Source organism: Amblyomma americanum, chromosome 5, assembly GCF_052857255.1.
Source record: "Amblyomma americanum isolate KBUSLIRL-KWMA chromosome 5, ASM5285725v1, whole genome shotgun sequence".
NCBI classification, from domain to species: domain Eukaryota; kingdom Metazoa; phylum Arthropoda; class Arachnida; order Ixodida; family Ixodidae; genus Amblyomma; species Amblyomma americanum.
This window is the reverse complement of record NC_135501.1, coordinates 45,532,796-45,556,107: the sequence shown is the minus strand read 5'-3', so window position 1 is coordinate 45,556,107 and position 23,312 is coordinate 45,532,796.

The window sequence follows — 23,312 nt, the reverse complement described above, 5'->3', positions numbered from 1 at the left end:
TGTTTTCTATTTTTTTTTAATTTCTAATGCCAATCAATTGTTTTTTTTTAAGGAAAATTACTTATAAACCAGCAGAAAAAACAACCATTCCGCCGGTGGGATCCGAACCCACGACATCCGAATATCGCGTCCGGTGCTCTTACCAACAGAGCTACGGCGACAGCTGTCCAATCCGCTGCTTTCGTGGGTATTTATGTTTTGCGTGTAAGCGAACCTTGAGAGCGTTCACCAGCGCCACCCTCGATCATTGCGGTGGACGTAGCACGTCCTGTAATGCCGCAAGTGTAACGTAGAACGTGTTCTAACGGCGAGGGCGTAAACTGTGCGACAGCCCTCTTATGCTGCCTATGGCATCAAGACTGCCAGAACTGAGACCCCCGTTAAGCTATTAGCAGACAAGGCAAATGAAATGAGGGGCTCGTTTGACAAACATATTAAGGAAGCCAACATTTACCGAAACCAAGGTGCATAGGGGAATGTTTTCTATTTTTTTTTTAATTTCTAATGCCAATGAATTGTTTTTTTAAAGAAATATACTTATAAACCAGCAGAAAAAACAACCATTCCGCCGGTGGGATCCGAACCCACGACATCCGAATATCGCGTCCGGTGCTCTTACCAACAGAGCTACGGCGACGGCTGTCCAATCCGCTGCTTTCGTGGGTATTTATTTTTTGCCTGTAAGCGAACCTTGAGAGTGTTCACCAGCGCCACCCTCGTGCATAGCGGTGGACGTAGCACGTCCTGTAATACCGCAAGTGTGACGTAGAACGTCTTCTAACGGCGAGGGCGTAAACTGTGCGAGAGCCCTCTTATGCTACCTATGGCATCAAGACTGCCAGAACCGAGACCCCCGTTAAGCTATTAGCAGACTAGGCAAATGAAATGAGGGGCTCGTTTGACAAACATATTAAGGAAGCCAACATTTACCGAAACCAAGGTGCATAGGGGAATGTTTTCTATTTTTTTTTTTAATTTCTAATGCCAATGAATTGTTTTTTTAAAGAAATATACTTATAAACCAGCAGAAAAAACAACCATTCCGCCGGTGGGATCCGAACCCACGACATCCGAATATCGCGTCCGGTGCTCTTACCAACAGAGCTACGGCGACAGCTGTCCAATCCGCTGCTTTCGTGGGTATTTATTTTTTGCCTGTAAGCGAACCTTGAGAGTGTTCACCAGCGCCACCCTCGTGCATAGCGGTGGACGTAGCACGTCCTGTAATACCGCAAGTGTGACGTAGAACGTCTTCTAACGGCGAGGGCGTAAACTGTGCGACAGCCCTCTTATGCTGCCTATGGCATCAAGACTGCCAGAACTGAGACCCCCGTTAAGCTATTAGCAGACAAGGCAAATGAAATGAGGGGCTCGTTTGACAAACATATTAAGGAAGCCAAAAGTCACCGAAACCAAGGTGCATAGAAGAATGTTTTCTATTTTTTTTTAATTTCTAATGCCAATCAATTGTTTTTTTTAAAGAAAATTACTTATAAACCAGCAGAAAAAACAACCATTCCGCCGGTGGGATCCGAACCCACGACATCCGAATATCGCGTCCGGTGCTCTTACCAACAGAACTACGGCGACAGCTGTCCAATCCGCTGCTTTCGTGGGTATTTATGTTTTGCCTGTAAGCGAACCTTTGAGAGTGTTCACCAGCGCCACCCTCGTGCATAGCGGTGGACGTAGCACGTCCTGTAATACCGCAAGTGTGACGTAGAACGTCTTCTAACGGCGAGGGCGTAAACTGTGCGACAGCCCTCTTATGCTGCCTATGGCATCAAGACTGCCAGAACTGAGACCCCCGTTAAGCTATTAGCAGACAAGGCAAATGAAATGAGGGGCTCGTTTGACAAACATATTAAGGAAGCCAAAAGTCACCGAAACCAAGGTGCATAGAAGAATGTTTTCTATTTTTTTTTAATTTCTAATGCCAATCAATTGTTTTTTTTAAAGAATATTACTTATAAACCAGCAGAAAAAACAACCATTCCTCCGGTGGGATCCGAACCCACGACATCCGAATATCGCGTCCGGTCCTCTTACCAACAGAGCTACGGCGACAGCTGTCCAATCCGCTGCTTTCGTGGGTATTTATGTTTTGCGTGTAAGCGAACCTTGAGAGCGTTCACCAGCGCCACCCTCGATCATTGCGGTGGAGGTAGCACGTCCTGTAATGCCGCAAGTGTAACGTAGAACGTGTTCTAACGGCGAGGGCGTAAACTGTGCGACAGCCCTCTTATGCTGCCTATGGCATCAAGACTGCCAGAACTGAGACCCCCGTTAAGCTATTAGCAGACAAGGCAAATGAAATGAGGGGCTCGTTTGACAAACATATTAAGGAAGCCAAAAGTCACCGAAACCAAGGTGCATAGAAGAATGTTTTCTATTTTTTTTTTAATTTCTAATGCCAATCAATTGTTTTTTTTAAAGAAAATTACTTATAAACCAGCAGAAAAAACAACCATTCCGCCGGTGGGATCCGAACCCACGACATCCGAATATCGCGTCCGGTGCTCTTACCAACAGAGCTACGGCGACAGCTGTCCAATCTGCTGCTTTCGTGGGTATTTATGTTTTGCGTGTAAGCGAACCTTGAGAGCGTTCACCAGCGCCACCCTCGATCATTGCGGTGGACGTAGCACGTCCTGTAATGCCGCAAGTGTAACGTAGAACGTGTTCTAACGGCGAGGGCGTAAACTGTGCGACAGCCCTCTTATGCTGCCTATGGCATCAAGACTGCCAGAACTGAGACCCCCGTTAAGCTATTAGCAGACAAGGCAAATGAAATGAGGGGCTCGTTTGACAAACATATTAAGGAAGCCAAAAGTCACCGAAACCAAGGTGCATAGAAGAATGTTTTCTATTTTTTTTTTAATTTCTAATGCCAATCAATTGTTTTTTTTTAAAGAAAATTACTTATAAACCAGCAGAAAAAACAACCATGCCGCCGGTGGGATCCGAAATCACGACCTCCGAATATCGCGTCCGGTGCTCTTACCAACTGAGCTACGGCGACGGCTGTCCAATCAGCTGCTTGCGTGGGTATTTATGTTTTGCGTGTAAGCGAACCTTGAGAGAGTTCACCGGCGCCACCCTCGTCCATAGCGGTGGACGTAGCACGTCCTGTAATACCGCAAGCGTGACGTAGAACGTCTTCTAAGGGCGAGGGCGGAAACTGTGCTAGAGCCCTCTTATGCCACCTATGGCATCAAGACTGCCAGAACCGAGACCCCCGTTAAGCTATTAGCAGACAAGGCAAATGAAATGAGGGGCTCGTTTGACAAACATATTAAGGAAACCAACAGTCACCGAAACCAAGGTGCATAGGGGAATGTTTTCTATTTTTTTTAATTTCTAATGAAAATCAATTGTTTTTTTTAAAGAAAATTACTTATAAACCAGCAGAAAAAACAACCATTCCGCCGGTGGGATCCGAACCCACGACATCCGAATATCGCGTCCGGTGCTCTTACCAACAGAGCTACGGCGACAGCTGTCCAATCTGCTGCTTTCGTGGGTATTTATGTTTTGCGTGTAAGCGAACCTTGAGAGCGTTCACCAGCGCCACCCTCGATCATTGCGGTGGACGTAGCACGTCCTGTAATGCCGCAAGTGTAACGTAGAACGTGTTCTAACGGCGAGGGCGTAAACTGTGCGACAGCCCTCTTATGCTGCCTATGGCATCAAGACTGCCAGAACTGAGACCCCCGTTAAGCTATTAGCAGACAAGGCAAATGAAATGAGGGGCTCGTTTGACAAACATATTAAGGAAGCCAAAAGTCACCGAAACCAAGGTGCATAGAAGAATGTTTTCTATTTTTTTTTAATTTCTAATGCCAATCAATTGTTTTTTTTTAAGGAAAATTACTTATAAACCAGCAGAAAAAACAACCATTCCGCCGGTGGGATCCGAACCCACGACATCCGAATATCGCGTCCGGTGCTCTTACCAACAGAGCTACGGCGACAGCTGTCCAATCCGCTGCTTTCGTGGGTATTTATGTTTTGCGTGTAAGCGAACCTTGAGAGCGTTCACCAGCGCCACCCTCGATCATTGCGGTGGACGTAGCACGTCCTGTAATGCCGCAAGTGTAACGTAGAACGTGTTCTAACGGCGAGGGCGTAAACTGTGCGACAGCCCTCTTATGCTGCCTATGGCATCAAGACTGCCAGAACTGAGACCCCCGTTAAGCTATTAGCAGACAAGGCAAATGAAATGAGGGGCTCGTTTGACAAACATATTAAGGAAGCCAACATTTACCGAAACCAAGGTGCATAGGGGAATGTTTTCTATTTTTTTTTTAATTTCTAATGCCAATGAATTGTTTTTTTAAAGAAATATACTTATAAACCAGCAGAAAAAACAACCATTCCGCCGGTGGGATCCGAACCCACGACATCCGAATATCGCGTCCGGTGCTCTTACCAACAGAGCTACGGCGACGGCTGTCCAATCCGCTGCTTTCGTGGGTATTTATTTTTTGCCTGTAAGCGAACCTTGAGAGTGTTCACCAGCGCCACCCTCGTGCATAGCGGTGGACGTAGCACGTCCTGTAATACCGCAAGTGTGACGTAGAACGTCTTCTAACGGCGAGGGCGTAAACTGTGCGAGAGCCCTCTTATGCTACCTATGGCATCAAGACTGCCAGAACCGAGACCCCCGTTAAGCTATTAGCAGACTAGGCAAATGAAATGAGGGGCTCGTTTGACAAACATATTAAGGAAGCCAACATTTACCGAAACCAAGGTGCATAGGGGAATGTTTTCTATTTTTTTTTTAATTTCTAATGCCAATGAATTGTTTTTTTAAAGAAATATACTTATAAACCAGCAGAAAAAACAACCATTCCGCCGGTGGGATCCGAACCCACGACATCCGAATATCGCGTCCGGTGCTCTTACCAACAGAGCTACGGCGACAGCTGTCCAATCCGCTGCTTTCGTGGGTATTTATTTTTTGCCTGTAAGCGAACCTTGAGAGTGTTCACCAGCGCCACCCTCGTGCATAGCGGTGGACGTAGCACGTCCTGTAATACCGCAAGTGTGACGTAGAACGTCTTCTAACGGCGAGGGCGTAAACTGTGCGACAGCCCTCTTATGCTGCCTATGGCATCAAGACTGCCAGAACTGAGACCCCCGTTAAGCTATTAGCAGACAAGGCAAATGAAATGAGGGGCTCGTTTGACAAACATATTAAGGAAGCCAAAAGTCACCGAAACCAAGGTGCATAGAAGAATGTTTTCTATTTTTTTTTAATTTCTAATGCCAATCAATTGTTTTTTTTAAAGAAAATTACTTATAAACCAGCAGAAAAAACAACCATTCCGCCGGTGGGATCCGAACCCACGACATCCGAATATCGCGTCCGGTGCTCTTACCAACAGAACTACGGCGACAGCTGTCCAATCCGCTGCTTTCGTGGGTATTTATGTTTTGCCTGTAAGCGAACCTTTGAGAGTGTTCACCAGCGCCACCCTCGTGCATAGCGGTGGACGTAGCACGTCCTGTAATACCGCAAGTGTGACGTAGAACGTCTTCTAACGGCGAGGGCGTAAACTGTGCGACAGCCCTCTTATGCTGCCTATGGCATCAAGACTGCCAGAACTGAGACCCCCGTTAAGCTATTAGCAGACAAGGCAAATGAAATGAGGGGCTCGTTTGACAAACATATTAAGGAAGCCAAAAGTCACCGAAACCAAGGTGCATAGAAGAATGTTTTCTATTTTTTTTTAATTTCTAATGCCAATCAATTGTTTTTTTTAAAGAATATTACTTATAAACCAGCAGAAAAAACAACCATTCCTCCGGTGGGATCCGAACCCACGACATCCGAATATCGCGTCCGGTCCTCTTACCAACAGAGCTACGGCGACAGCTGTCCAATCCGCTGCTTTCGTGGGTATTTATGTTTTGCGTGTAAGCGAACCTTGAGAGCGTTCACCAGCGCCACCCTCGATCATTGCGGTGGAGGTAGCACGTCCTGTAATGCCGCAAGTGTAACGTAGAACGTGTTCTAACGGCGAGGGCGTAAACTGTGCGACAGCCCTCTTATGCTGCCTATGGCATCAAGACTGCCAGAACTGAGACCCCCGTTAAGCTATTAGCAGACAAGGCAAATGAAATGAGGGGCTCGTTTGACAAACATATTAAGGAAGCCAAAAGTCACCGAAACCAAGGTGCATAGAAGAATGTTTTCTATTTTTTTTTTAATTTCTAATGCCAATCAATTGTTTTTTTTAAAGAAAATTACTTATAAACCAGCAGAAAAAACAACCATTCCGCCGGTGGGATCCGAACCCACGACATCCGAATATCGCGTCCGGTGCTCTTACCAACAGAGCTACGGCGACAGCTGTCCAATCTGCTGCTTTCGTGGGTATTTATGTTTTGCGTGTAAGCGAACCTTGAGAGCGTTCACCAGCGCCACCCTCGATCATTGCGGTGGACGTAGCACGTCCTGTAATGCCGCAAGTGTAACGTAGAACGTGTTCTAACGGCGAGGGCGTAAACTGTGCGACAGCCCTCTTATGCTGCCTATGGCATCAAGACTGCCAGAACTGAGACCCCCGTTAAGCTATTAGCAGACAAGGCAAATGAAATGAGGGGCTCGTTTGACAAACATATTAAGGAAGCCAAAAGTCACCGAAACCAAGGTGCATAGAAGAATGTTTTCTATTTTTTTTTTAATTTCTAATGCCAATCAATTGTTTTTTTTTAAAGAAAATTACTTATAAACCAGCAGAAAAAACAACCATGCCGCCGGTGGGATCCGAAATCACGACCTCCGAATATCGCGTCCGGTGCTCTTACCAACTGAGCTACGGCGACGGCTGTCCAATCAGCTGCTTGCGAGGGTATTTATGTTTTGCGTGTAAGCGAACCTTGAGAGAGTTCACCGGCGCCACCCTCGTCCATAGCGGTGGACGTAGCACGTCCTGTAATACCGCAAGCGTGACGTAGAACGTCTTCTAAGGGCGAGGGCGGAAACTGTGCTAGAGCCCTCTTATGCCACCTATGGCATCAAGACTGCCAGAACCGAGACCCCCGTTAAGCTATTAGCAGACAAGGCAAATGAAATGAGGGGCTCGTTTGACAAACATATTAAGGAAACCAACAGTCACCGAAACCAAGGTGCATAGGGGAATGTTTTCTATTTTTTTTAATTTCTAATGAAAATCAATTGTTTCCTTTTAAGAAAATTACTTATAAACTAGCAGAAAAACAACCATGCCGCCGGTGGGATCCGAACCCTCGACCTCCGAATATCGCGTCCGGTGCTCTTACCAACTGAGCTACGGCGACGGCTGTCCAATCTGCTGCTTTCGTGGGTATTTATGTTTTGCGTGTAAGCGAACCTTGAGAGTGTTCGCCAGCGCCACCCTCGTCCATAGCGGTGGACGTAGCACGTCCTGTAGTACCGCAAGTGTGACGTAGAACGTCTTCTAACGGCGAGGGCGGAAACTGTGCGACAGCCCTCTTATGCTGCCTATGGCATCAAGACTGCCAGAACTGAGACCCCCGTTAAGCTATTAGCAGACAAGGCAAATGAAATGAGGGGCTCGTTTGACAAACATATTAAGGAAGCGAACAGTCACCGAAACCAAGTCAAAGTCAAAGTCAAAGTCAAATTTATTTTTCTCCGAGAGGAAGAAAGGGGGCAACGGAACAAAGCTCCACATGCGCAGCTTGACGAAGCCCGGCCCCCTTGGGTACAGTTCAGCAGCAATTCAAGAAAAATAAACAAAAGACGCTCAATGACAAGCATTGTACAAGATATATACATATGGACGACAATGTCAGGGTTTTATACGTGAAATGCAAAAAGTAAGCGGCTGACATAATACAATGCACGTGGTACAGGGCGTAGTTGCAGCAATATGTAAGCAAAAATGTCGTTAGCTGCACGATGTAAAGAAAAAGGAAGGGATATAAAATCAGACAGGTGGGCAATAGCGCAGCGGAGGATAAGAAATGAAGCCAGAGACAATGGTGAGGGTATTAACAGAAAGCGGATGCATTACGATCTAATTTTTTGAAAAGTGAGCGTGCAGATTCTGTATTTGTATCAACACCAACGCGACTGAGTGCGTTCAAGAGGACGGCGATGTGGTACGATAAAGATTGATTGCCATATGTTGTGCGGCAGAAACGTTCGACCCATGAATTATTGTGTCTGGTGTTATGACTATGAGTGCGCGTGTCAAGGTTGAATAGCTGAAGAAAATAGTGATTATTAGTGCGAACAGCAGTCTTGTACTGGCAAAGAAGGCGGAACGAATACATGGTTTCAATTGGAAGTATGCGATAGGATGCGAAGTATGCGGACGTATGATCACGGTATGAAATATTCGCAATGGCTCGAATTGCGCGTTTTTGACATATTTTTAGTTTATGAATGTTTTCTTCGGATGTGGTCGCCCATACAAGATGACAAATAAGTGCAGATAAAAATAAGGCGTTGTACACCATCCTTTTTACTTTTGTAGGTAATATATGCCGATTCCTACTCAATATTCCCGCGATTCTGTTTAATTTGTAGCAAACGTGTTCAACGTGCTTATCCCAGGTTAGGGTTTCTGAGAAAAAGACCCCAAGTGATTTAATGTGCGTTCGTATATCAATTTCATCATTCGCTAGAAATAGCTTTTCTGTGGGAGTGACAGTGGTGTTTCTTGCACGAAAAAGTATTGCTTGAGTCTTTTTTGCATTAATTCTCAGAAAGTTATTTTCGGACCAACGCTTAACAAACTGTAATGCTATATTTGCTGTGTGTATCAAATTGTTTGGGTTATCTCCGGTGATGAAGAGCGCGGTATCATCTGCATATCCAATCCATTGTACCTCGCTTATAGTGGAAAAGATGTCATTTATGTAAAGAACAAATAGGAGGGGACCGAGAATACTTCCTTGAGAGACACCGGAAGTAAGTTTTTTGACGCTGGAATTTTTATTTTTATGGCTAACATACTGAGAGCGGTGTTGAAGGTACGATGATAAGAGAGCATTAGAATTTCCCCGTATGCCATAATGCTGAAGTTTCATTATTAACGTTTTGTGACACACGCAATCAAATGCCTTTGAAAAATCTATATATATGCCTAAAACTAGTTTCTTATGCTCTAGAGCGTTAATAATGATTTATTTTTGCGTTAAAAGAGCTGATTCTGTGGATTTTTGTTTCAGAAAACCGTGTTGGCAAGGTGAAATGAGTGAATGTTTGCCTAAAAATGAATAAAGACGAATGTGCATAATTTTTTCTAAACCTTTAGAGATTACTGGGAGAATTTAAATGGATCGAAAGTTATTTATATTATTTTTGTCACCTCCTTTGTGTATTACAGTCACATTGGCTATTTGCATTAGCTCTGGAAATGTATTTAGCTCAAAGGCTAAGTTATACATGCTAGTCAACACTGGAGCGATGATATCAATAATGTATTTAATAGGGGCAATTTGCATGTCATTTGCATCACGAGATTTAGAATTTTTGAGGTTATTATATACATAAATCACTTCACTTTCATTAGTGGGAAAGAATACCATACTTCCAGAGATATTAGGGATGCAATCTGCAGTGGGAGAGTAAGCTGTGCTTGCGCAGTCAGTTTTCCCAACGGAGACAAAATGCGCATTGAACGCATTAGATAGATCAGTGCCGCTTATGTCTTCATTGTTGATTTTTATGCTGGTGATGTTGGAATGACTGATTGGTTTAATGATCTTATTTAGGCGTTTCCACAACAGTTCGACGTTCCCGGATGCGTCATGCAGATAGGTAGCAAAGTATTCGTCCTTGGCAACTTTGAGCTCTTTATTTACCCTATTTCTATATGTTTTATACGCTTTAATAAATTTATGTCCTTGCTTTTCACAAATTTCCAGTAAAGATGGTTTTTTATGGTAATTTTATTGACCAGATCCCGTGTTACCCACGGTTTCCGTGATTTCCTGTTCCTTCGTCGCGCTACAGGTGGAAAGTGCTTTTGGTAAAGATCTGTAATTTGACATACAAGGGCTTTGTACATTGCATTTACATCAGTGCTTGAAAGAACATGGCTCCAGTCATGACACTGAAGATCGGCTCGAAAAGATGCCAAGGAAGATTGGGTTATGTCTTGTCTACAAATCGGCGGATCGTTTGAAGGTGCAGGATAATCTTTTACATGAATGAAGGCGAAAATGGGCCAGTGATCACTGATGTCGCTAGCATGCGCACCGCAAGAAGAAACACTTTTATCAGTATTAGTGATGAACAGATCGAGTAGAGTTGCTGACACTGATGTAACACGTGTTGGTTCATTTATAATGTTTAGAAACCCATATGACTCTAGAATGGACAGGAAATCATTTTTAGCCTTAGAAGTTTTGAGGATATCAATGTTTAGGTCACCGCCAAGAAAAAGAGAGTATTTGTTAAGAGATATAAAATCTAAAAGGCTTTCAAGAAAAAGTAGGAAATTTTTCAGATCACCCTTTGGAGGACGATAAAGAACCGAGAAAAATTGTGAATTGTCACGCGCTGTCACTATTTCGTAGTCGTCAGTCGACTCAGTAAACTCAGGAACAAGGTTCACGTTAAAGCTGTTTTTCATTATTAGCATAACGCCGCCACCATGTTGCAGGGGGCGATTTAACGCAAATGTTTGGTAGTCGTGCGACAAGAACGGGACAGAACTATTTTTGTACCACGTTTCACATACCATAATCGCATCGAAAGAAATGTCAGTTGCATTAATTAAATAATGAAGGTCATCGTGCTTGTTTTCTAATGAACGTGCATTAAGGTGAAGAAAAGATAAAAGACCTTTATGATGAAAATTTTTCAGATCCGAAGGTTGTACTGCCATGAGGGCGGTAGAAAACTACTAAAGACTGCAGGTACAGGGCCACGGACCGGATTGCTAGCCTGATCATAATGTGTCGGTTCGCCTAGCCAATTTTTCGAAGTCGTCCAAACAGTTCATTCGGAGTGCAGTGCTGTTTTCAGCTTGACGTGCTAAGATTTTTCCATCTTTCGTCCATGCAAATTTCCAGTTAACCTGTTTTTTCTTTGTGATGGCAGCACCTAGCAGTTGCTTGTTTTTGCGTGTTAGATGTTCAATAACAAAGACGGCGCTTTCGGGGCTGTAGCCGAGGTCTGTTGTTGTTATTCGCGTTTTCTTCGCCTTTGCTAATACTAAATTGCGTTTCTCCCGCCGGGCAAAGCGCACAATGATGTTCTTTTCATCTTCTTTTGAGGTGGGTACTCTATGGCAGATATCAATGTCAGTTTTTGAGATAGGTTCGCCAACGAGTGTTCCTAGTTTGATCACAATGTCTGTTGCGTCACCGTCCTTAGGAACCCCTTTTATTTCAAGGTTATTTATTCGGGCATATTGTTCCAGTTCATCTACTCGCCGAGCAAGCTTGCGGTTTTCCTCTTTCATTGCATGATTAGTGTCTCGTAACGCTTTGACTTCCTTGATGAGTTCCTTAACATCAACCTTTCTTTCGGATATGTCATCACATGATTCGCTACAGAAGTCGACGCTTTTCTTCAGCTCCTGGAACTCAGCTAACATTTCTTTTCGGAATTGTTTAAGTTCCTGCCTCATACTGGTGCACTGTGTACATTCAGTGCATTCTTCCGCGTCCTTATCCTTCTTTCCCCTGGTTCCTGTCATGACTGAATGGGATCAGAAGAAGGCTACGCACACAGGGCAAACAGCTGTAAGCACAACTTGGCTCTGCACAGCTCGTAAGGCACAACAACTCGTAAGGCACAACAACTCGTAAGACGCAACAACTCGTAAGACACAACTCGTAAGACACAACTCGTAAGACACAACTTGGCTCGGCAGCAGCGCGGAAAAGGCCTACAATATTTTAGAAGTGGAAAAAAACGCGGGCTTACCAAGGTGCATATGGGAATGTTTTCCATTTTTTTAATTTGTAATGCCAATCAATTGTTTTTTAAAAGAAAATTACGTATAAACCAGCAGAAAAAACAACCATGCCGCCGGTGGGATCCGAACCCACGACCTCCGAATATCGCGTCCGGTGCTCTTACCAACTGTGCTCCGGCGACGGCTGTCCAATCTGCTGCTCTCGTGGCTGTTTATGTTTTTTGCGTGTAAGCGAACACTGAGAGTGTTCACCAGTGCCACCCTCGTCCATGGCGGCGGAGGTAGCACGTCCTGTATTACCGCGAGTGTGACGTGGAACGCCATCTAACGGCGAGGGCGGAAATTGCGCGAGAACCCTCTTTTGCGACCTGTGGCATCAAGACTGCCAGAACCGAGACCCTGGTTAAGCCATTAGTAGACGAGGCAAAGGAAATGAGGGGCCCGTTTGACAAACGTATGAAGGAAGCCAGCAGCTGCCGACACCAAGGTCCAAAGAGGAATCTTTCCATTTTGCTTTAATTTGTAGTGTTGATGAATGGGAGAATAATACTTAGATGAATCTGTAGCTGAAAGAAAATTACTTATAAAGCAGCAGAAAAAAGAACCCTTACTTTAAACTTATATATACTGCTCCATTGCAGAAGGTCGCGCACAAATGCAAAAAGAAAAGCTACAGAAATAGCAGCGCACATTGTTCACCGCTGACGGATCTGACTTCGTAGTCACAATTGAACACAAACAAAAAGTACTACTGCATACCTGGCCTCAAGAGGACCTGGGCGCCCAGCAAGAGTGGCCGAACAGTCGGATGGCGCCAAGCTTAGAGTCGGGTCCAAGCATAGGCGGTAGTTATACGAATGCCATAAACACCTGATACTCTCCCTGCCCCCTCTCTTGTGTAAATTTAGACGCCGATAAGTCAGGTCTGTCGTCTCTGGTACCTTACCCTTCTCTGTTCTATAGCAGCTAGCTAGTGCTTCGTGCTGCGATAGTTCAGGAGAAAAATGCTCTGTGGTCACTCAAAGCCTGGAGACGTGCTGTCAGGGAGGCTAATGAGGTTATAAGGTAAGAGGAAAAGCAAAGGGGCTGAGGGCATGCGCATTGACTTGGTCGCAAAAATGTCGACGTGTGTCGCGAGTCGTAAAGAGTGAGTGAACAGTGCTGAGACAGCAGTCGAAATAATTGAGTGCACAGATGAGTTGCGAGTGCTGGCGAGTGGTTCAGGCCGGATGAGTCGTAAGTCAGAGTGAGACCACGAGATTTTGCAGCCTAAAAAAAGTTGAAATATATTTAAATTTGACTAAGCCCATGTCTCTGCGAGTTTGAGTGAGCCCGCATGTTGACCGAACTTGTGCCAGCAAGCCTGAGACAGCATTCGTGAGTTTGACGAGGTATAAGTTTAAGGTAGTGCTATGTCTGAGCTGTACGTGTGCGTAGGCGCCGGTGCCAAGGCCACTTTTAAAGTGGATCGCAACCATACCCTGGCAAAAAAATAGGTTCTGTTCAACTACTGCTAAATATGGTTAGAGAGCGAAAGTTGTAGTGTATCGGGTAAGTAGACGCGGCTTGGCCTCTAACATTTAGTGTGCGTTCCGCACACTGGATGGGCAACGTCCCACCCTGTCACCCTGGGTTGATCGGGGGAGGTTGGTCACCCAATGAGAGCTTCGGCCTATTGGTGTAGAGCCGCGTGTCTGCCACGACGCTGTCAGTGTTAATGTACGCAGCCCACATCTCTCTCTCACCACGACTACGTGCCTCAAAGGGCGATTGAGGAGTCCACTGTTCCTGGGAAGCCAGTTATACGCCTCTATTTCCTCATACGCCTTCCTTTCCTAAACCTGGTTGGGCGGAAGGTCTTTCAAGGTCATTCTCCGACGTACGCCACGACTGCTTCACCTAGCGTAGTGAAGCTTTTCGCTTCCAAAGCACGTGTCGGCGAGGGTTGGCGCAGCGTGTGCACGGAGCTCTAGTTGCGGCAGAAGCTTCAGGAGACTGGCTCTGAAAAGGCGACCTCAACCAAATGCAGCGGTGTAGTAATGACGAAAGCATCGCTGGTTCCGTGCGGGGCCTGACCAGCCGGTTAGAAAAAAACATACACGTAGCTGAGGAGGAGGCCTACAGGCGTAGGCCAGGACGAACGGAAGCGCTACAACGCGGTCTTCCGTTTTGCAGCGTAACAAACCGTGGTTGCCTGCGGAAGGTGGTGGTTTGTGTCTGCGTGCAGTGGCCTACGTGCAGGAGGTCGGGACTGTAGGGTGCCGTGTGGAAAAAATGGCAATTTGTATTCTTTGACTGCTGCGTGCCCGAAGAACACGAATGCCCTGCCAACGGATCTAGGGACACCGAATGGCTTAAAACCTGGAGTTCAACATAATAAGGGGGAGGGGATTCTTCTGAAATTTCAACGAATGTGTATAGACGTAAAAAAGATCATCCTAATTAGCCTACGAGGGCTCCTCGTCTGTGTGGTTGCTCGACGCCTCGCTGGTCTTCGCTACCCTCAGCGCCCACCCTACGTCCGGTGTCGCGACAGTAGCCTCCAGGGGGGTGCCCTCAATCTGGGACCCCATGGGTTTCCCCCATAGCCTGGGTGCGCTCTTCTAGGCATTCCGGACGAGCTGCAATGACGCAGGTCAACAGCTATATTAAAAGACAAGGGTTCGGTGGCTTGCACTCTTAAGACGGGCCAGCATTGCCATATCCAGTCTAACGCTTTAAGAAGGCCTTCACATCAGGCTTAAACAAAGGACAATGAGTGCTCTTACGTGGTTTGTTTCAGCAAAAATGCTGATAGAAATAAATTAATTTTTCTAGCAGAAATAATCTGTACCGTGCACTTATTTGTTCATTGCAGTATAAGCGAATATCATGCCAGAAAATCTATACTAGTACATTTTCTCAGAAACGAGTGCAATGAGCTTCACATAGCGAGAGACGATTACTGCAGTGCATGCAGTGGGGTAGCCGGTAGCTGTATAAAATGATGAAGATATGGGCGGAAAAGTGGGTGGGAAAGAGTCAACGAAGGATTAGTATTCAGAGTCTGAGTATAATGTATGATTTATAATTGTGTTGCCTAGAGTGTTTGAGTGTTACAAATCTGCTGGGTAGAAGAATTCTCGCGCTTATGCTTGCACGCACAATTCATCATCAGCATGATCAACCTGACTGCGCCCACAGCATGGCAAAGGCCCCTCCGATACCTCTCCAATTAACCCTGTCCTTTGCCAGCTACGTCCACTGTATGCCGACAAACTTCTCAAACTCATCCGCCCGCCTAACTTTCTGCCGCCCATGCTACGCTTGCTTGCTCTTGGAACCCAGTCTGTTACCCATAAGGACCACCGGTTATCTTTCCTTCGCATTACATCCCCTGCCCAAGCCCATTTCTGCCTCTTGATTTCGACTAGGATGTCATTAGCCCGTGTTCGTTCCCTCACCCACCCTTCCCGCTGTCGGTCTTTCAACGTTTGTGCGCATGTTTACCCGAGCAGCTTATATCTGTAGTGAGTATCCGGGTTTAAACCAGTGGGCGACGGCCGCTGTATCAATGGAAGTGAAGTGTATAAGGTGGCACTCTGCTGCGCGATATCAGTGCACGCTAAAGGCCCCAAGGTGATCGAAATTATTCCGGAGACCTCCATTACGGCACCTGTTTCTCTCTGTTTTCACGACGACCTGCCTCCCTTCACCAACGGCGTGGTTGAGCTGTCCACCGGGAAGTGAGGAAGTTATTGCGCAGTTTCCTTTCCTCAAGAAACTAATTGTATGAGTGGCATCAAATACAGCTGTGTATCGCCACTCCACCTTTCCAAAGTGCCTCATGTTCTTCCTTGCCAGCTCTCATTCTCAGCCACACTTTCTGTCGGGCTCACCATTCTGCACCAATCGGAAAGTTTGCAATAATCTAATATTTTAAGCTGGCGACTGCCCGCATTACGCTGCCTTCCTACGGAGCGAGACAATTCCCGTTCACTTTATTCCGCATCTCTTCCGCTGCAGAACAATGCAAGGACAAGGACTAAAACCTCCGATGTAAGCAGCTTGACTAAGGTCTATGCCCCCTTTGCTGGCAGCGTACAGCGATGACAGATAATGCAGCAATGAAACATCATCGATCTGTGTAGTTGCAAGGTAGATAACTACTATAAATGCAAGAAATAATTCTGCATAATATTAATGCAAGTTGCATATGGGACGCTTGTGTTCACAGTTTGTAAATGTTAACATTGTGTTCTGCAGCAGTTGCTGCACTATTTTATCAAAAAACCAGCAAACAAGTACATGCACATTCACTCAAAGGAACCCATACCCAGTCAGCGCACGCAAACACATATTTAAAAAAGTGTATACATTATGCACAGAAAATCTTTTTAAAGAAAGCACAGCGTATTCGCATTTGGCAAATATTGAATTTTATGCTTGACTGCATACCTCTAACTTATTATTTCATACCGTAAGCATGGTTCTGTTGTTTATTATCGAAAAACTTCTCTGTTTTGAAGTATTGCATAAGTGTGAGTCTAGATCCTGTTTTCGTAGCGAGAACTACACTACGCTACCCAGTCGAGCATTTTGCTGCGAGCCTGGGAGGCCGACAGTGCGCATGCGCGAAACCAGAGAGGAGCAGCAGTTGCGCGACACATGACGTCAGAGGTCGCCACCACCGCCGCTCCAGCAGCGGCGCAGGCCCGGCTAAGCCCGCCGGCGCCACGCGTGAATGCGCATGCGCGGCAACCAGAGAAGGGCAGCAGGTGCGCAGCGCATGACTTCAGGGCTCGGTCGCCGCCGTGGGCGAGTGTGGGGTCTTGTGGATAAACTGCGCATGCGCGGCTGTGTCTATAAAAGCTGAGGTGATACGACTTGCTGTATCACAATCGCTTCGGAAGGGCGACGAAAAGGAGACTCCAGCCGCCGCTATGCGGCGGTATCGTAAGGAGAACATCAGTTTTTCGGACCCAGAAGTCATCGCTTGGCAATTGGCCGCTCTGCAGAGAAAGAATGAGCATCAGAGGGCTAAACGAGAGGCGGAGACGCCTGAGCTACAGTGTTCTAGAAAGAGTTGTCGTGGCAAGTGCTAAGCGGTTTTCGATGGGAGGCGCTGAAGCAAAAATACCAGTTGGTCACGCGCGGCGCTGTCGTCGAATCCTGGAGGGGACATGCCGGCCGTCTGTGTTGCTGCTTCGTGGCATTCAGAGAGTTTGACCATTGTCGTTAAGAAAGGGTGGCGGTTTAAGATCGTTTGGATAATAATAGCGGGTAATCACGTCCCTCGGAGACATAAACATATGCAGAAAGTCTGCAAAACGCGGGTACTTCTCCCTACCCAGCCGACCGCGAACATTTCGCCTGAGTAGAGCACTCTTAGGATGCATTGCCAACCAAAGGCACACAGAGAAAAAAACCATTACGGGGCAGGGAAAGTGCACTGCAGAGCTTGTAGGCGGCCAGCGAACGCGGGCAAAGTTGATGAACAATTACAAGCGATGAGCAGTGAAGCTCGAGGAGGAGGTGACAGAAGATTGGCTAAATGAAATTGAGATGAAACAACTCGGCAATAGCACGAAACGACTGTAAAGCAAGAATGAAAGGCTGTGGACGAAGAGTAAAAGGATCAAACGGGGTTTTGTAGAAGATAAAGTGAAATGTTTGGATCAGTTTTATGGGGTTTAATTTAGGGTTTAACCTCTTAACCTCAGTCGCTATTGGGACAAGTGACTCGGGTTACTAAGGACGTCGTAGTGACTGGATAATTTCGAGCCCCTGGGGTACGTCCTTTATAATGTGCACTGACATCGCACAGTACACGCGTGCCTTTGTGCTAGGCACGCGTGTACTCTCCAAGCACTCCGCCTCCATCTAAATATGCGACCGCTGTGGCCGGGATAAAGCCCAAATCTCTCGGGCCAGCAGCCGTGCGCGCACTACAACCATTAGTCAGTCATCACTGCGGCGAAAGAAAATGGAAGCGAAAAAAAAAATACAATAAAGCAAGTGCTCATTAAGAAGGATAAAGAAGGCAATAAATAAAACTATGTGAAGAGGCAAAGAGGTTAGAGACCTACGTACGCTGACGCGGACAGAAGCGACATTTCCATTTCGGTGAGAATGAGACAGGGCTCGCTGATGCGGCAGTAGTTTGAACGGTTTCAGTTACTTCTTCGGTAAGGCGGCCACTATTCGTAATCACTGAGCAGCTCTCAAAGACTGGCAGGCAGCTGCAGTCCCTACACTGACACCTTTAAGGCGTCTACCACGCTACCTTTGAATCACTCTTTCCAGCGCTTGAGCACCAGTACAAATTGGAAACAGGGCAGTTTTCTGCATATATGTATCATGGGAACATAACAGCTGTTATATTATCGTTCAATATGTCCCATCTCAGAATGTACGTACAAGTTCGAAATAAATGCTCTATCAAATGCGAAAGTTCGTTGCGTTGTTAACTGCATCAAAATTAGCATATTATAATTCTAAAGCTGCATTCATTTGGCTTGTGGTTGCGTTAAAGTTAAACTTAACTTTGAAATAAAGTCATTTCTAAGATAAGGAAGGAGCGACATGGAACACAATTATAAGGTCTGCATTAATTAATTAGTAGTGAAAAACAAAGCTTTGAGAAGCGAATATTAGAAGAACCAGTAACAGGATGGGTTCGCCATTGTAATTATATGCGAGCCGATTTAAGTGAACTTAAACAAAGAATAACCACTGACAGAATGGGTAGAAAATCGCGCACTATAAGGAGATTTGCATGAATGGCCTTCATTAAAAAACTGGCTGTGGTTTAGCTCTGGTTAACCCTAGTTAAATTGCGAAATCTTCGTTTCCTCGGCACGTCGTCTACGCAGCGTCTCATTCTGACGCTCTTGAAAACTCACCCCGGACTCTTCCGCAGTTGAAGAGTCACTCCAGGACACGGCACAACTTCTTCTAGCGTCATCTCCTTACGACGCTTCTCGAGTCGTGCGGCGCGTTTTTCTGGCATCTCTTGAGCGCGTTGTCTCTTCCTCGCTTGGTTCTGTCGTTGTTGCATATCTTTCGCGCTTTCCATAACGACTGCAATACACTGAGGCGAACCGCTTATATATATATATATATATATATATATATATATATATATATATATATATATATATATATATATATATATATATATATATATATATATATATATATATATATATATATATATATATATACCCACCGCGAGGCGACACCACCTCTCCCTCTACCCCTGCGTAGCGCACATGGTGGAGCGAGCAATGACGGCAGCGGCGTCGACGGCGGCGCCATCTGTTGGAGCGCGGCGGCGGCTTTGCTAGGTTACGGCGGCTTTGCTAGGTTACGGCGGCTCAAGGTCGGCCACGGCATACAGTATACGACATACGACATACGGCGCGACGAGCCGAAATGGCTCGCTAGCTGGCGTAGTAAAGCTTTCGCTTAAATAGTGAGCGTCGTACTCCCATGCAGCTGATGCTACATCCGCCCGTTCCATCAGCCAATAAATGTCCGACAATAAAATTGTAGCTGCAAAATCTCCTAGTAGCGTTATAAGAACGCCTTGAGCGCGTGATAATTTAATATCATTATAAAATTTTCACGAATAGAACTACACTGAGAACGGTGGTGAATTAGTGCATAGGAAAAAAATCAAGGATACGGTGTCCTGTGTTGTGAACCTCCACGAATGAGCGCAACAGTAAAAGGCACTTGTGGACTCACCGTTCAAGCGCTATCCTATTTCGTCTGGAAGATATTCCGCCTGACCTTTATGAAAAAAAATAATGAACAAAACTCCGGAAAAACAAAGACTGGCAGTTGCCTTTTATTCAAATAGAACGAACTTGCTGCCAAAAGTTTACGTTATGGTTTTACCATTCCAAAGGCTGCCCAGGATATCCAATGAGGGTGGCGTACGTCGAAGGGGGAGTTAATATTGGGGCATTGTTCCTCATGAAGACAAAATAAAAGAACATATTGCGGCATTGAGACAGCGATATATTGGTTTCGCATAACGCAACGCAAAGATTAAGGCTGCGAACTAGGGGTGTGCAAGGAGTAAGCTAATTAGGTACTAGTTAGCGAAGAAAATCAATTCTTCGACTGACAGAAAGCAGCGCCGGGCTAATTTTCGAGGTAGCGGCCGAAATCCGTTTCCTCCCGCCAGCGCCGTTACTGAAACATAGCCACTGATTTCCCTTTTAAAGGTTTTTTTTCTCAACCATCTCAACTATATCCAAAATAATTTTCCATTCGTATTTTGCATCTTCATTGGCAGTGAAGCGGTGATGCAATAAAAAGGTGAGATACTTATGTGGTAACGCCATAAAAAAAAAGCGCGAATGTCCTGTCGGCCCCTCGTAGCCGCGTAGCGAGCGTACCGACAACGAGCTGTTCCTGCTCCAGGAATCTACGCCAGCGCAGCGGCAACCGCTTCTAAAGCCTCACGGGGAGAGCGCCGCTTTTGCAACTACAAAACCTTCTAGAACACTGTACCTGAGGAAAGAGCAGAACGTCTTGCCAAGCGGAGACGCCAAGACGCGAAGCGTAACAAGCGGCGCATAGCAGCTCGCAAGGTTCCTTCGCAAGAAAATCAAGATGAAGCAATGGCAACATCATCAAAAACATTTGAAGAGGAGGATGTAAAGGCTAGTCGTATAACTGGCACGCAATCAGACCAGGAGAGAGGTGCAGCTCTTGCTACGTATATCCTGGCATAGCTGAGCTAAGCCATTGCCAGTTTTTTGCAGCGGAAGCTACACAGGCCCAGGTTGAGCAGTGTCGCGTGGCTCCTGAGGCCGCGCTGCTTACGCGCGAGGGGCATTGACGTCACACGGCGCACAGCTGGCGTGACAGAGCCGCCGCCGCGTGAGCCTCGGCGGTCTGCGCATCCTCTGTAAACCGCACCACGTGTCAAACCTCGCGCTGGTCACGCGACGAACCGCGAGACGAACCACGTGACCAGCCACGGCGCCGGGCTGCCGGAAGCTGCTCCGCACCACGTGACCGACCACGTGGCCAACCACGTGGGGAAATTGGTGTGTGGGAAAAATAAGGCATCATAGAGCATTAATTTAATCCTAGGAAGAACGAAATGACTAAGTCTACACAGAATACAACAGGCCTTCACCAAGCTTTGAAGCACATGTGTTACATGTGAATCCCAAGTTAATTGTTCATTAAATATTGCATCTAATTTTTTCACCTTATGTATAGAACCTATTATTTCAGAACTCATTCTTAAATTAAGGCTGCGGTCAAGAAATTTTTCTACAGGTACAAATAAGGCAGCCTTGGTTTTTTCGTGTTTACTTCAATTTAACTTTACCCCATTGGAACATTTTATTAATGTAATGTTACCTATGAATGATAATTCACTAGTGTCTTCTGACTTGAAGGAAAAAACTCGTGTCATTGCTCAGGCCATGAAGAATGCGCGGTCGCTTACTCTCAACATATCATTTATATAAATTGTAAATTGAATGGGTCCTAGTGTACAACTTTGCGGCCCTCCACACGATACATTCCGTACAATTGAGTCTATTTTTGTAGTAAAATGCATTCATGGGTCGCTGTCAGATATAATTGTAAAAGCGTGAGAGGTATACCACGGCAGTCATAGTGTTCTAGTTGAGGAAATAGTGTTATGCGGTTAGTTCTACCAACAACATTAGATAACTCTATAAAGGCATCTAGAGTTAAGTTTCTTTGTTCAAAACCTTTATTTATAAATACTTTTTATGTGATAAGCGCCAGTTCTGTAGAGATACCTTGTCGGAAACCAAATTGTTCGGGCGATGTAACGCAATGCTTGGCACAAAACAACAACTATTTTGCAAATTACTTTTTCCTATTTTTTGGACATGACAGGCTTCACAGACATTGATCGCTAATTTGAAAACTGATGCTTATTTCCTGATTTAAACAAAACAGTGAATCTGGCGAGCCGCATTTCTTGTGGAAAAACATCAGCAGCGCAAAAGATGTTAAAAATATGTGTGAAAGCATGTACTAGGAGGTCAAGAAAAAACTTTATGGGGCGGATGGTAAGACAATCAATATAGCGCGCTTTGCTGTTCTTCAGGGAAATAAAAGTAGAATAAACTTCATCTGGTACCTAGATAAAAAACAAAGCAGTGTCGGCGTTCGTCAGGCCCAAATAGGGCTACGCTTTATCGCTGCGGTCGCTTTTCTCTATATTCGTAAAATAGTCCTTAAACTTATTTGCTATGTCTTTCCCTTTTAAAATTTTTCTATTGATTGCAATATCTGTGTCCTCTCTTTACCGTACTTCGAATTGAAAGTTTACTCAACTCGCTCGTGAGAGCATCTCCCTCGAATGGCAACACGACCAAAAAGATTTTCAAAACAAGTGTTTTTCGTCGCGCAAAATCTTTTTTTACACTGTTTCTGTATTTCTCAAATGCTGAGATACCATTGGCGCCTTATGTTTCGATAAACTGCAAGTACGTAGCATTATTTGTTTTTCAAATAATTCTAATGCATTCTTCAATGAGCCAGGGCTTACGACATATTTTAGGCTCTTTGATATGTTTCTATCTAAAGAAATCGGTGTAGGCCCATATAAGCACACTCAAGAAGGTGTCATAGGCACATAGGCATCAGTAGTAGCACACACAAGCTAGATGTAAAGTCGATTTCTTCAAATACAGTTCTAAAATTGTCACGCGTAGTTTGTTTCATTTCTTGAACTAAAACTGATTCGCTATGCTCTTCAAGTTCCTTGCACAGCTCACCCGGTTTCAGAAAGATAAAAATAGGCAAATAATCACTCACATTTGCAGGGATAACGACTGCTTTGATGCAGCCTTTCGGGTTATTTCTGATGTTGATGTCAAGGGAACTTCAACAGCGACAGTCGATGCTTGTAGGCTGTGTTATCGCTGTAGAGTAATGAAATGTATCCAAAAGGAAAGTAATATCTTGAGAAATTCAAGTCGGCTGGAGGATGCTAATATTGCAGCCCCCACCGTGAGTAATCTGCAGCTTATTGAAACACGCAAAATTCAGGAGCTTCTAAAAGTAGACAAACAATTTTTCCGTACCCCCTTCATGAGTCGTATGCTACATCGCCAGATTCGACAAGGTTAGCCGCATCGACCGATGCCAAATTTGAACGGGTGGGCTACCATCCGGCCAAATTTTGGCCAGTTCAGACTTCAACGCGTGCGAGAACGGGTTAGGCGTAACCGTGACATCGGACGCCGGAGGCCCGCCGTCGTGCTCGCGGGCCCCCACAACTGCTGCCATGGAGGTATACGCCGTGGAAGGCGGGACGATCACCCCCACAGCCCTCTTCGAGGAAGGATGGAGTACCATCAGCGCAAAATATGAAGGAGCACGCCAAACCAGGATCCGGGAAAGAGCGGAGCAGCTTGGCCTAACGCAGCA